The following is a 14530-nucleotide window of genomic DNA, read 5'->3' on the forward strand; positions in this document are numbered from 1 at the left end:
AGTCGGGTGGTCGTGTTTCTCAGATAACCACCCGCAACAGCCGCTGTCGGCGTGGTCGTGGGACAGTGTCTGCAGCCGTCGGTTGTGCCAACGTCATCGCTATCGCTTAAACACAGCGAGCGGGATCTGGGGGATTCCCCGGATCTTTTTCTGACGGTTTCAACACGCCTCGTGGTAGAAGGACGGACAACTCGGCTCGATTCAAGGTTAGTTGGATTATTTCTTCAGATATATACGTCTTGTAGCAATCAGTGTTAACAGGTTAACATAGGAATACGGGTCTGTACAGTGGCTCAGGAATGGAAACATGTCCCCTGTTTTCGTGGCACGTTTCACGGAACAAGGCGCAGCTTGTCACATGGTTCTTGGAACAGAGGAATATCATTATGATGTAATTCAACGTATTATTCAGCGCTGTATCAGCACGTCTTTTAAATACTAGTCAATTTAAGCCATTGAATGTGTTAAGCGCAGGGCCTATTTTTATTAATATATCAATGGCTATACTTGAAGATGCTGAAACGCCTCGCGATTGCTATTGATCGATGTGCAAACGTGTGCCACGCCTGACTCGAGTAATTGTCACTTGTACCGAGTCAACTCACCTTCCACTTACCACCTATCGCACGGTACTTAGATAAAAGTGGTCGGAAATTCACAAGACTGCGCTTAACATGGTTAAGGTAAGCCAGACAAATTTAAAAATTTTAATATCTTAAACATTTTTATATGAATTTAAACTCTATCATTTTACAACTTTCCATTATTCTTTCCGAGTTCAGCTGTGCCGTTTTTATCGATCATTGTTGCTATTTTAGTCGGCCATGTTAAAACGTGTTAAACATTTATTTTTGTATGTACAAAGTGGATGTTATACATGTAGAGATCGTTTTTAACGGCTTTGAAGTAGACAAATTATGAAAATTTGATTTATAAAAATTTCCACAGATGCGCTCCTAAAGAATTAATTGACTCGCCTGAATGAGTAATTTTAACGATCGGTCGAACGATAAGGGTCCATCAAAACAGCCGCCCACACAGTTTGCCGAAACCAAAAAAAAAGGCATTTATTGCGCATTAATATTTTGTATCCTTTGTTCCCGTTGTGTGGCTAGCTTTTCCAACATTTGAAGACAACCTATTGCGAATGAACAGGAGTCCCCAGTTACGCGCGGAATGTCAATGCGCTAAGGCCATGCAATGTTAGGCCCGACCCCGCTTGTGACCAGTCGCCAACAAAGCCGATTGGCACGTGTGCGTGGGTGGGGAGAGCGCGAGCCCACGGGGCTTTGTTCTCGCAAAACTTGATTTATGTTCGTGATTCAACTTGTTCACTTCCAGCAGGTAAAGGAACGGATCAGGTAGGCATTGGTGATCTCTGTCAAGCACATGGACAACTATCTTGAAGGGTGTTAACTTGTTAAGTAAAACTGATGGTCATAGCATCTCTCTCTCTCTCTCTCTTTCTCATATTTAATTAATAATTACTAAATGTGGAGGACATATCGAGGTATCTTAAAGTTCTGTTCTAGTTATTTCTGTTAAATGTTTTTCTATGTATATCTGCAACGGATATAAATACAAAATGTATATATATTTAACTATATTTTTCAAACTTATGAAAAGTTGCACGAAGTACTTCCTAGAAATTCTAAAATGACAAAATATTATCAAGTTTTAGAAACAAGTTCACAAAATAGAACCAATATGTCTTTTATGACAGATAAAGGAATCGCAAAAATGGTGCCAGTTGGACGTAAGCGCCACGCAATAAGCCTACAAAGCTACTCTGAAACTTACATACTATAAGTGAACAAAGAATTTCTATCATCCCTCTAGGCATATCTCCGTCGACAGGTTTCCGTTTGGAATTTGAAAGTCGAGCACTCCTCGCTGATGAGTAAGGGTAGAATTATGATGCACGTCCGCCGCCCCCACCCCCTTCCCCCTGCGCGAGGGCCCCAGATACGTACCAGTGCCGCGAGCTGTTCAATACCAAAGCTTGCTTGAGTCATTTGATACTATACTGATAGCAATTACGAAGCTCTGTTTCAAACAATGTCGTTTTTATGTGGAAATAAGCTAGTGTGTATACCAGTGCGCAGTATCCGTTGGGTTGGGCGCGTCAAATCTCCCTGTTATCGATCAACTGGTTGTGTTTAACTACTTACTGGAGAATGTTGAAATGACATATATGCTCAGTGCGCCAGTACTGTGTGGGACCGCTATGTCACGTGATACCATTCATAACGCCCCACTGTAATCACGTGGTATAAAGGCATCGAGGTTGGGAAATGTGTATGTTTCCCAACGACAAACAACCCGTCGATCTAACATTTCAGCTCACAGTTTTAATATGTAATACATTTCCTATCAACCGTGTAACAGACTTACAAAAATAGCTCTTCGGGTCACGTTAAAACATCAAGGCTTGCGTGAATTCAGGACAAAGGGAGGTAACTCTGAACAATCTCGCGTCTTCATTCATAACATTTGTCATGAATAGAGTACAAAGTTCATCACGATTTGTTGTTGACTGGGCGTTTAATATATGTATATTGTGTTAGATAAAAGCCATACTGGTTTTTATATCAATGTATGCATAATCATGCAGCTAGTGCAATGCTCAGCTTTTAGAATATTTCAGAATATTTAAGCACTCTCATACCATATTACAAATCCAATAATCGGATTCTGTTGATGCGTTGAGACTGCACTTAGGTGATCGCTGTGATATAACGCGAATAACAGGTTGAAAATGACGGGAGATCACGTTTTCATAAGCCTCTCGTGTTTTCACGCCGCCATTGCGCGACAATGCTGCTAGTTCACCTTTCACTTGTTTACCGCTGAGATTTCGAAATTCCGTTGTGTTTAGTCCAACATAGCAACCGTCCAAAACAGGACAACTGCGCAGTAAAATGACGGATAAATTTACTGTGGTTACCGAACGTGCCTGGTTTGGTCAGTTGCTTCGGTGGACAACAGGGCGTGGCTATTGGTTGACATGACAACAGCATCCACACGTTCCGCATCTGCTGTTACATGCGTGGGGCATGCTGGTGGTGGGTATCCATGTACTGGGCTTGTGTGTCGCGCATGGTGTCCCTGACCATGGATTTTAAGTGTACCTGTTTGTTAGGGAGTTTGGTGGCTGACTTGATGACAAGATGTGCATGCAAAATGTTGATCGGGATGTCAAAATGTCAGAAAGTGTTTTTTTGTTCTTTTGTTGTTGTTTTTTGGTGTGTTTTTTTGTTTTGTTTCGTTTTGTTGTTTTGGGGGGGTTGCTTTTCATGTTTTTTGTTTGTTTTTGTTTTGTTTTGGGTTTTTTGTTCTTGTTGTTTAGGGTTTTTGGGGTGGTTTTTTTTGTTTATTTATTTTATTATTATTATTATTTTTATTTATTTTTATTTATTTTTTGGGGGTGTGTGTGTGTGCTCGGGCTTTGGTTTTTGATATTGCTGTGATCATGCGGTGTAAAACGATATTCACACTGGCTCATTTTGTTCATTTACGAGAAGTATTTAAGTATTTGCTTCTTGTATTGTGAAGCGGTTTCTTGGTGACTTATGGGAGCCAAATTGTTGATGGAATTTCCATGGAAACATGCAGACGCGTCCCTCACAACGACTACTGCTACAGCCACACTCACATGCAACTACTGCGTCTCTTGATACAACTGCTCATGTTATTATTCGACTACTACTGTTACCCCAACCTCTACTGTTGCTGCTTCGTCTACTACAGTTACTGCAACTACTATTGTCGCTATTGCTGCAGCTGAAACTACCCTAATCCTGCTACTGTAACAGCTACAGTGCTGTTGCTGTTACAGCCACTACTTCTACTACTTGTACTTCTGCTACGCCCGACACTACTACTGCTGCATCTGCTGCAACTACTTCTCTTACTACTGCCAGTACACTACTGATGCCCCAACTAGCTGCTGCTGTTAGTGTTGTTGCTACTATTACTGACGCTAGTACTACTTCTAATACGACTACTGATACTGTTACTACTACTGCTGCTACTACTACAACCACTGTTGATATTTAATTACTACTTTTGTTGCTACTACTACTACTACTGCTACTACTACTACATGTTACCATTACTACAACTGCTAATTCTACTATCACTGTTACAATTACATGTAGTACTACCAATGCAGCTACTACCACTATTGCTACGACTACCATTGCTGCCACTACTATCACTGCTGCTGCTACTGTCACTGTTACTACTATTGCTGTAGCTACTACCACTATTACTATGGCTACCACTGCTGCTACTAGTAGTAGTAGTATTAATACTACTACCACTGTTACAATCATTGCTACCACTGCTGCTGCCTCCACTACTACGACCACTGTTTTTACTTGTACTGCTATCACTGTTACTACTACTACTACTGTTACTATTAATCAATTGTACTACTATCGCCGTTACTACTACTACCTCTGTTGCCTCCACCACTACTACCACTGTTATTACTTGTACTACTACCACCGCTACTACTACCACTGTTAATATTACTTGTACTACTACCACTGTTACAATCATTGCTACCACTGCTGCTGCCTCCACTACTACCACCACTGTTTTTACTTGTACTGCTATCACTGTTACTACTACCACTGTTACAATCATTGCTACCACTGCTGCTGCCTCCACTACTACGACCACTGTTTTTACTTGTACTACTATCGCCGTTACTACTACTACCTCTGTTGCCTCCACCACTACTACCACTGTTACTACCACTACTACTGCTACACTGTTATTACTTGTACTTGTTACTACTACCACTGTTAATATTACTTTGTACTACTACCACTGCTACTACTACCACTGTTAAATATTACTTTGTTACTACTACCACTGTTATTATTACTCGTACTACTACCACTGTTAATATTACTTGTACTACTACCACTGCTACTACTTGGTACTACTACCACTGTTAATATTATTTTGTACTACTATCACTGTTACTACACCACTGTTACTACTACCACTATGTTGCCTCCACTACTGTACGACCACTGTTTTACTTGTACTGCTATCTACTACCACTGTGTTACTATTAACTTGTACTACTATCACCGTTACTACTACCACTACTGTTACCTCCACTGTTATTACTTGTACTACTACTGTTACTTGTACTACTACCACCGCTACTACCCACTGTTATTGTTACTACCACTGTACTACTACCACTGTTACTACTACCACTGTTACCACTACTACCACTGTTAATATTACTTGTACTACTGTTACTACTACTACCACTGTTACTACTACCACTGTTACTACTACCACTGTTACTACTACCACTGTTACTTGTACTACTACCACTGCTACTACTACCACTGTTAACCACCACTGCTACTACTACCACTGCTACTACTACCACTGTAAATATTACTACTACTACCACTACTACTACAAACCACTGTTAATATATCTTGTACTACCACCACTGTTACTACTACCACTGTTAATTATTACTTGTACTACTACCCACTGTTACTACTACCACTGTTAATTATTTGTACTTGTGTACTACTACCACTGTTACCACTGCTGCTACTACCACTGTTAATATTAATTACTTGTACTGTTACTACTACCACTGTTAAAATATTACTTGTACTACTACTTGTACTACTGTTACTACACCACTGTTAATATTACTTGTACTACTACCACTGTTACTACTTGCCACTACTACCACTGTTATTACTTGTACTACTACCACCGCTACTACTACCACTGTTAATATTACTTGTACTACTACCACTGCTACTACTACCACTGTTAATATTACTTGTACTACTACCACTGTTACTACTACCACTGTTAATATTACTTGTACTACTACCACTGTTACTACTACCACTGTTAATATTACTTGTACTACTACCACTGTTACTACTACCACTGTAAATATTACTTGTACTACTACCACTGTTAATATTACTTGTACTACTACCACTGTTACTACTACCACTGTTAATATTACTTGTACTGTACTACCACTACTACCACTGTTACTACTACCACTGTTAATATTACTTGTACTACTACCACTGTTACTACTACCACTGTTAATATTACTTGTACCACTACCACTGCTACCACTGTTAATATTACTTGTACCACTACCACTGTTACTACTACCACTGTTAATATTACTTGTACTGCTATCACTGTTACCACTGCCACTACTTGTACTTCTATCGCTGTTTCTACTACTACTACTACCAGTGTTACTATTACTACCACCCCTACTGCAGCCACCACTATTACTACCACTATTACTTCTACTACTGCTAATTTCAGCAATGTCCATTTCCCCTGTGACTGCTGACAAACACTAGTAACGTTATTTTGAGCTCGTTCAAAGCCGCAGTAAAATATGTTCAAAAAGTAAAGGCTCCACATGGATTGAAGGTATGTTGCCAGACAAGACAGGTTCCTCAGAGAGCGTTTACTGAACGATGCGCACGTATAATACCTTCAGATGTGTTCGCGACAAACCACCACAAATGGTTCGATACATACTGGTTCGTGTAACAGTTGTCAAAATGAATTTAAAAAACCATTATTTGTATATAAATAAGAAGCAGAGTCAACGACACCAAATGTATCGCAAACATGAATCACAAAATAATTGTAAAAATACAGATGTTCGCGAAAACGTAAGCGTAACCTGGCGAACCGATGGTGCCGGTCACAAACACACGCAAAGGCAAGTAACCTTTCACCTCCGATGAATGTTTTTCCAGTTTCCTGTATTTTTAAAATATGGTACGTTTTTAATGTTTAACATGTTTTATAAAGCAGTAAACTAAAAAGACGACTGTTTTATAAACGAAACACGTTCGAAGGGAAATCAGTGTATGAATGTTTGCCTGTATGCTCAACGATCCAGGTGGCCCTTTCATTTAATACGCGGTAGGTTTGGAATAACGCATCTGCCAAGTACCCATCAATAACCTGTATCAGCAGGGTGGTCTCACCTTACACGGGACGATGAATGTATTTGATATCTATCAATAGAATACCGAAACGTCTCCCCGTCGAGGAGTGGTCCTTTGTGAGAGGAATTCTACCTTTACTTACAGGTAAGCACAGAGCTCGGGAAATACTTGGTGTATCAGGACGTGACCGTATTCACCTTCTATAATCTTCAGGTGTGGTATCAACAAAGCAATCCAAAGTTGAAAGAAACGAATGGTGCTCTTTGATGGGACAAATGACATGAACAATTGGGAGCCTTTTGTTTTGATAACCTTTGTGAACCGTTCACTTTGAAATGATTTTACATATTTTTAAACCGTTGTAAATATTCGATTCGTGTTGTATAAAGTGCAATACTTTACGGAAGTAAGGTATACTGTGCATCAGGTTCGATATGCCTTTAAGATAATATTGTTTCGTTGTTTTTGTTTAACCGCATTCAGCAATATTCCAGCTATATAACGGTTAAAGGGAAATAGAAATACTTGACTAATTTCTGAAAACACGTGTTTATCTGTCATATATGAACAAACACACGAGGAATCATGAATAGTTTGGGGGATTTATTTACATTACCAGAACATATCCGATAATTATTTATTATCCTTTACATTCTTCTTCCCGTAAATTTCAGAAAAATAGTTTCAGAAATATTTTTGTTTAATTTGTTGTAATTGTTCTTCGAAGAAAACACATATAACTCATAAGTTAAATTTTGGTTTCATTCCATGCTGTTCTGTTCTTGCAGGGAATGAAAATGGATAATGTCAAAAGTTACATGGTGTAGTTTATCACCTTTACTCGATATTACCTTGAAAATGAAAGAAGTAACCTTATAAACAAAATGTTTTACTTTTAAATCGTTTGTTGCTTACGATCATTCGACAAACGATCGCTTTTGTACGGGTGAATTCCAGGTAGTATATCGAAAAGAGCTCTGGATCGTTGTATTTACATAAGTACTTTGAACATGACAACGACAAACGAGAGAAAGTAAACTGCGTGTTTCCCCACTTACCCTTAAATGTGAAATAGAACAAAATGGAGATGTGTTGAAACAAATGCATTATAGCGAATATTTGCGTTTTCTAGAGCGCAAAACAGAAAGTGTTCAGGTATGGAATTTCATGAAGAAGAAAAATCCCGATGTGAAATATCTAAATCGTGCGATTGTTGCATGGCGCGTTATTCTTGAAATATTTTCATGGATGGCTGTCTTTCAATAAGTCTTAAGAAATACGGGGACTGTAGAACAAATTAATACCCTTCCCCTATTTTCGCACAGCTATTCAAATCAAACATTTAAGGATGTATGTTTTTAAAATCCTTGTTGTACTCCCTCCTTGCTAATTTTTTGTACCAATCCTCTTTTGTTGGAACGGTTGGTGTGTTTCGTTTGGTGACATAAATTCAAAATATACGCTCTTACAAATATAGTCTATTTTCTGAATTTATATTTTATATTTTAATCAGGCTAAAGACGGCGTCAAGTAATAATTTTCATTTATGTTTGTTTTTTTAGTTTGCATCAGACATGGAACTTACTGACGATAGACAAGTTACAACTAAATAATCATGAGTGCGTTTGACAGTTCTGTAGTATTGAAAAACCTTTCCATAAACGACAAGTGTTAAATATTCCTATACCGGCCGGAAAAGTTACCCGTATTGTCTGTGCTATTTGTACGTTCTTTGAAGAATACACATTCGTAACATATCTGAGGTATTTATCCAATATCCATTTTGCAATATTCATTTCGTGGTCATACAAAACGTAATAAAATAGAAATGCTGACAATTTCACACCTATCTTAAGGCTGAATGTGTTAGGTACTGTTTTGTTGAAAATTTTTGGAAAATGCGAAGAATATTCATTCGTATTATTAGGAAATAATTATGGCTTCGACTTAGAATTGTCTTGATTTTTAATACACCGTATAAAGTATCGCAATTTTCCCTCACTCATTGTTACAAAGCAATCTGAAATAATAAACGCAATTTTCAGAATCAATGTTTTCAGGTACAATTTTAGGTAATCATAGATTATTTGCCCATGAACATGTCATAACTATTTTATTAGTTTCAACTGTTTTATTAATTTTCAACTTCCGTTTTTAGGTGTGACTCGAGTTCTGCATATTTCTCACATATTTTATTATTTCCAACGAGCTACAACAAAACGCAAATCAACAGTTACATATGGACAGAAAACTTGCTGTTTTTTGGTACTAAGGATAAGTGTGTGTTATTTCGGGAGCTGTCCCGAGAGGTCCCGGATTCCGATTGTGTTAGTCGTTTCACCTTCGTAGTATACAGTAGGGAGAGTTATAAATACGCTTCGATTCCAGCGGTGCAGGAGAAGGGATCATTTACTTTGACGGTAACAGTAGTATCAATGATTCATGACTTGAACGGAATACTCTGCACCAACCGGGCTGTTTCAAAATTATCTCTGAATGATAGAAACAGACTTGTAACTCGTATAAAAGAATATATACGCCGTTTCTTAAATGAATGATGTAAACAAGATACCAAATTCAAACGAAACGGAATATAATACTTTGTTATTGTGAGTAGCGACGTTCAATTAATAATTGAGCCCTGAGAAAACTATTCTGCGAAATGGACTGATATCATTTGTGTTGGAAGTAGAATATTTTTCGTGAATATTTCATCACAGGTTTTGCAGGAACATGTCTTCATATTTGAGGCCAAACGACTTCTCTCAGAATTTTATATTTACATTAAAATGTTTTTATTAACTTGAATCTTGCCGTCGATGATTCATGATTACCTGTTTTCAGATTAACGCCTCGTATATACGATAACACCGGAGATATTGTATCATGCACTCTTCCGGTCATACATTCATAAAGGTTTACCTTAATAGGGAAAGCCATCGACGTATTCCAACGTAGATGTGCAATTTTTCCTTTTGCTTATTTGCATTTTCTAAATAATTTTTGTGTAAATTTACGATGATGAGGGTTGATTAATGGACTTCATCAAACGTTGAATTCTACATCCATCGTAACTTCAAAAACCCAACCTATCCATTTAATGATATTGAATATTTTTTACAATGGCTCGTATTGCATACAGCATCATATATGTGTGTGTTACATTCTTGTTGAAGAACCGGCAAATGGATGCTCTGGGTGTTACTGTCTGTCTTCTGTTCCCCAGCTTGTAAACCCTTGTGAGGATCCAGTCCAAAAAAAGTGCTTCACAAGATGAAACATACGCTCATTATTTATGTAACAACTGGAACTCGTAATATCATTCTGGATGAACAAAACTGCTTATAATTAGGCTAATCATTACTGGAAGTGTGTTATTAATCATGGGGATGTTGTTGAAGGCTTAGATGATAGCAGGTCTGGCAAACGATGACTTCCAGGGATGACTAACTCCACAGAAATACACGACCTTGAAGGAGAGAGCTGCAAATATCCGCGCGTGTAGGTATATATCTGTGTGTGTGCCTGTGTGTTTATTGACGTCTTTTTGGAAGAAGGGAAGGCGTAATTACATCTGGTCTGGACAAGGAGTGACCTTATTGGTCAGGAAGGTGCTGATCTACAGAAGTATATGGTCATGGTACCATCGCGCGGACTTGAACGGTGGTGGGTGGATATGGCTGTATTGGTCATCAGTTTGGATGTTAAGAAGATAATATTCTTGCAGCTCATATAACGTCGCGGGTAATGGCAACAGGAAAACCACAGGTATTCCAGATTGGAGAATGATGAATGACTAATACCTCTGGATACACAGACGCCAGCCCGCACGGGCGCGCGAAACGTTTTTGTCCTAACTCAGGGCGAGACCAGGCCTGTCATTCTTAGAGCTAGATTTGCGGTTTACAGCTGACCAACTCTAGAGGATTGGCCCATCCTAAATTCCGTTTTGGGAAGCCATTCACAGGAAGCATGCTTGCTCTACTTCTGAGCCAATCGACAACCAGCTTTGTAAATGCCTCAACAAAATAAGCCTGCATTATTTAAATAGGGGTATGACCAGAGCTCCGTGCCTTTTTCGCGGAGTACTTCGCCAGACACCGTGGGAGAAAGTCTCAATGGCATTGCTGTTCACTGAGGAAACAATTTGTGTTTTTTTCTTTTATGACTTTGACTTCATCATTGCGTGTGATGCTTTAAAAATTCATTGTCTGTCGCCATGTTGAAATTAAGAAGATGGAGACCCACCGGAAGTGAAGACTGCGCATGTTCAAATCTCAAATGGTTTTTAAAATGGCGTTGTGTCTCACGTTGTGCCCTATCCGTCAGGAACTGTGTGTGGTTCTCACAGTGTCTGTGGATACGGCTCATCGTCTGGCACCCCCTCATCCCGGCACCCACAAGACATAACCCCACCTCGACATACCGTCGCGCAAGGTAAGTCCATTTATGAACTTTTGAAATTTCAAACTTGTTGAAAGATATACATTAATCATAAATAATGTATTGGATGTTTTGGACATTCTGTGCACGAAAACAATTTTCGAAGTAAACAGCTTATTTTATTACCTTTACATATTTATAGAATCAGATTTTGGATTCTAGTTAATCCCAATCCGGTTTGTTGCATATGCGACTGGCTCCGTTTCATTGAATAGAAAATCTGTTATCCCATACGAACTTAATGACCTCTATACAAAGGAAATATCCACTTGACACAGGCTCATTGTGAATTAACGGATGATTCAACTGATTCTGTAACAGACAGTTACGAGAAATATGAGACATAAGGGATGTATATTATGTTAATAAATAACCCAGGTAGGTCAACGTGACACTGTAATCAGCATACAGTGACATGTCACACCTCATGATCAGTTGTCACGCAACAATTTCGACCATGCCGGCCAAGCCAGATAACAAAAATGTCGTGACTGTCGGTTAATGTTTTTAGGATATTCAATTGTGGCTATACAAATGAGATGTAAAACGCTAACTGTTTTTTTTAAATTCACATCAAGGGGGTTGTATTTCGAAATTCTATCTGAAGTTGTCAAAAAATTAAAACGATATTTCAGCAATCTACAACTTTCTGATGTAAATATGTTATGATGTCTCTCTCCACTGAAGATGGAAAGTCGTGGTCTGTGAATGTTGATATTGCTGGTAATTCAGTGCAAAATCAACCACATTAAATTACATCTCTTCACACACGAACTGAGTTCATTTTCTAAATATACATATCTGAGTTTTTTAATTCCGATGTTTCGAACTCAAATACGCCAGATGCAAATATTTTTATTTTTCCTCCGCAATAACAAGCGTGTTGTTTATATGTAAGTGTTTCCAAGTGCATACCACCCGAACAGCGTAGTCCTGGTAAATTTAGCGTTAGCACAGTGCATCATGGCTGATCAGAAGCAAGTATGGCGGTCTTACGGCATTTTCAAGTGCGAATTCGCGGTACGGATGCTCAAGTTTCAGGCATAATTAGTCATAACGCATAAACAAAACGTGTTAGATATTACTAAGATTTGTTCCTGATTTGCAGTAAGCCTTAATGAAACGCTGCAGCAATTATCTCCCAGGCAGTGAATATCATCAACTTGCCGACCCTCCACTATCGCCGTGAACCCGAGTGAAGAATGTAGCCCACTCCTAACTAAAACCGATCCTTCAAAACATTTTATTAAAATATATTTCCCTATGTCCCCACAAGGTAGTTAATTAAAGTTCGGGGGTCTCGCGACGAACTTGCACGAGTTGAACATAGTTTGATTTCAGATAACCGTGCGAACTATGGAAAGAGAACCGTGTTCCTTACAGCCGGTTACAGCGTCAACCCCATGCAGTGTCTCCCCTGCCAACCTACAATCAACAGGAATAATATGTACAGTCTTACACAATTTGAAATACTATTTCCACAACGAACAAAACATTCATCATATCAAGTCTTAATTTTACATCGATATGTTTGTCAACATCTCAAAATATCAAGGGTTAAATAATTATTAATACTTCACATATGTCTAACACCAAAGTAAAATCAGAGCTCTAAAAATAACAGTTTCATTTGATGAAATTAAAATATATTTTGTTTTGTTCTTTTACATAAGTTTGAATTATTTCAAATGAAATTCTCACATCACCGTGCGAACTTACCTCTGCAAGGAGACCGATATTTTCAGCATTTAACGTATATTGAAACATCTTTCATGTCCACAGTTGATATCTTCACGCATTGTAGACAACGTGTATCGAAGCCGTTTCGGGTCAGAATGAAAGTCTCACGTGACCCAGAGATATGTATCTGCCGCACAGGGCGTTAAAATATAAAACTGACCAATGATAAACACCCACCTCAAAACTACGGGATAAAAATAATATATTATTTCCTCCCAAATACTGACTTCACATGAGCTAACCCGGCAAAATATAGCTTTATCCTTGTTGATGTCGCTGCACAGAAAGCTCACAGGCTATTAGTTTCCTTCTTCCTCACTGATACTCGAAATTAAGGAAAATTGATAAAGTGACCGGGAAATAAAAGAATGGGCACCCCATTGGCTGCTAGGTGTATAAAAGTCGCTGGCCCTCCTGGGGTCTTTAGTAGGTCCTGGCCTGGACACGAGGACACACTGGCCGACGACGATACGCTGGGACTAGGAGTCAAACCTGCCGCATCTCTACCTGTCTCGACCTCTACCCGGCTGCCTCTGGTCTTCTCTACTACAAGGCTTATGGTGAAGGTATGATATGTTTTGCTCATGTTGAACAGCTGTAAAGTACAATTTACCTGTCATTTCGGATGGTGTTATCTCCTTGAGTAATTTGATATTGGTTTGCCTGAAACGTTTCGGTCAGTGTGAGCTGTTGTACGGTATTAGAACTGTTGAAACTTGCTAAGTGTTGCTCAAATATTTTTGTGAGTGTAATGACGTCCCTAGTGATACTGCTGGCGTTGAAAATGCTGAAAGGTTGACAAACGTTATGATGAACCAGATCCCGTTAATGTATTGTTTCTAGTGCTTTTTTGTCCTGATGAAATTGTTGAGATACCGTTTTCGGTCATTGAAATTATTGTTCCTGGTTTAACCAGCCGTTGTTGTTTAATATACGTGATATTTCACATTTCATATGCAGTGATTTAGTTTTATTGTGAAAATAAGTGAAAATATTTAGAGCAAATCTTTAGTGAAAGAATAGTTTCACTTAACCGTGAGCGAAAGAAAGAATCTCGTTTAGGGCTTTCACCTTTAAAATAGTCAGTTGTACGATATCCACTGCAGTATTTTAGTATTCAGTGTACAGTTCGTGCTATGTTATATGTCATATCGTTTTAGCACACACTACATCACGATATATACCTTCTGAGAAATGAGTTAAACTTCTTGAGCAGCGCAAAATTTGCAATGTAATTTGCTTCCTGTTCCAAGAATATCCCTGTTTGTGACTTTGCCAGTCTATTGATTAAATAAGGAAGTAGATCGTTAGTGGTAGCCATGTACAATGAACATTCTGTATAAGGTTCGGCTGGA

The 14530-nt window shown here is 38.6% G+C and overlaps 1 long non-coding RNA gene across 1 annotated transcript; it reads right to left on the reverse strand.

Annotated features, from left to right (window-relative positions):
• Window positions 1-12662: 12662 nt before the first annotated feature.
• LOC124287225 lies at window positions 12663-13275 on the reverse strand. Its single transcript, XR_006901226.1, has 2 exons — window positions 13155-13275; window positions 12663-12860 (listed from the first exon to the last, which is right to left on the reverse strand). It is a non-coding gene; the product is annotated as an uncharacterized LOC124287225 (long non-coding RNA).
• Window positions 13276-14530: the final 1255 nt, after the last annotated feature.

This window comes from Haliotis rubra, unplaced genomic scaffold, assembly GCF_003918875.1.
Source record: "Haliotis rubra isolate DU_JTF1 unplaced genomic scaffold, ASM391887v1 Scf4, whole genome shotgun sequence".
Taxonomy (NCBI): domain Eukaryota; kingdom Metazoa; phylum Mollusca; class Gastropoda; order Lepetellida; family Haliotidae; genus Haliotis; species Haliotis rubra.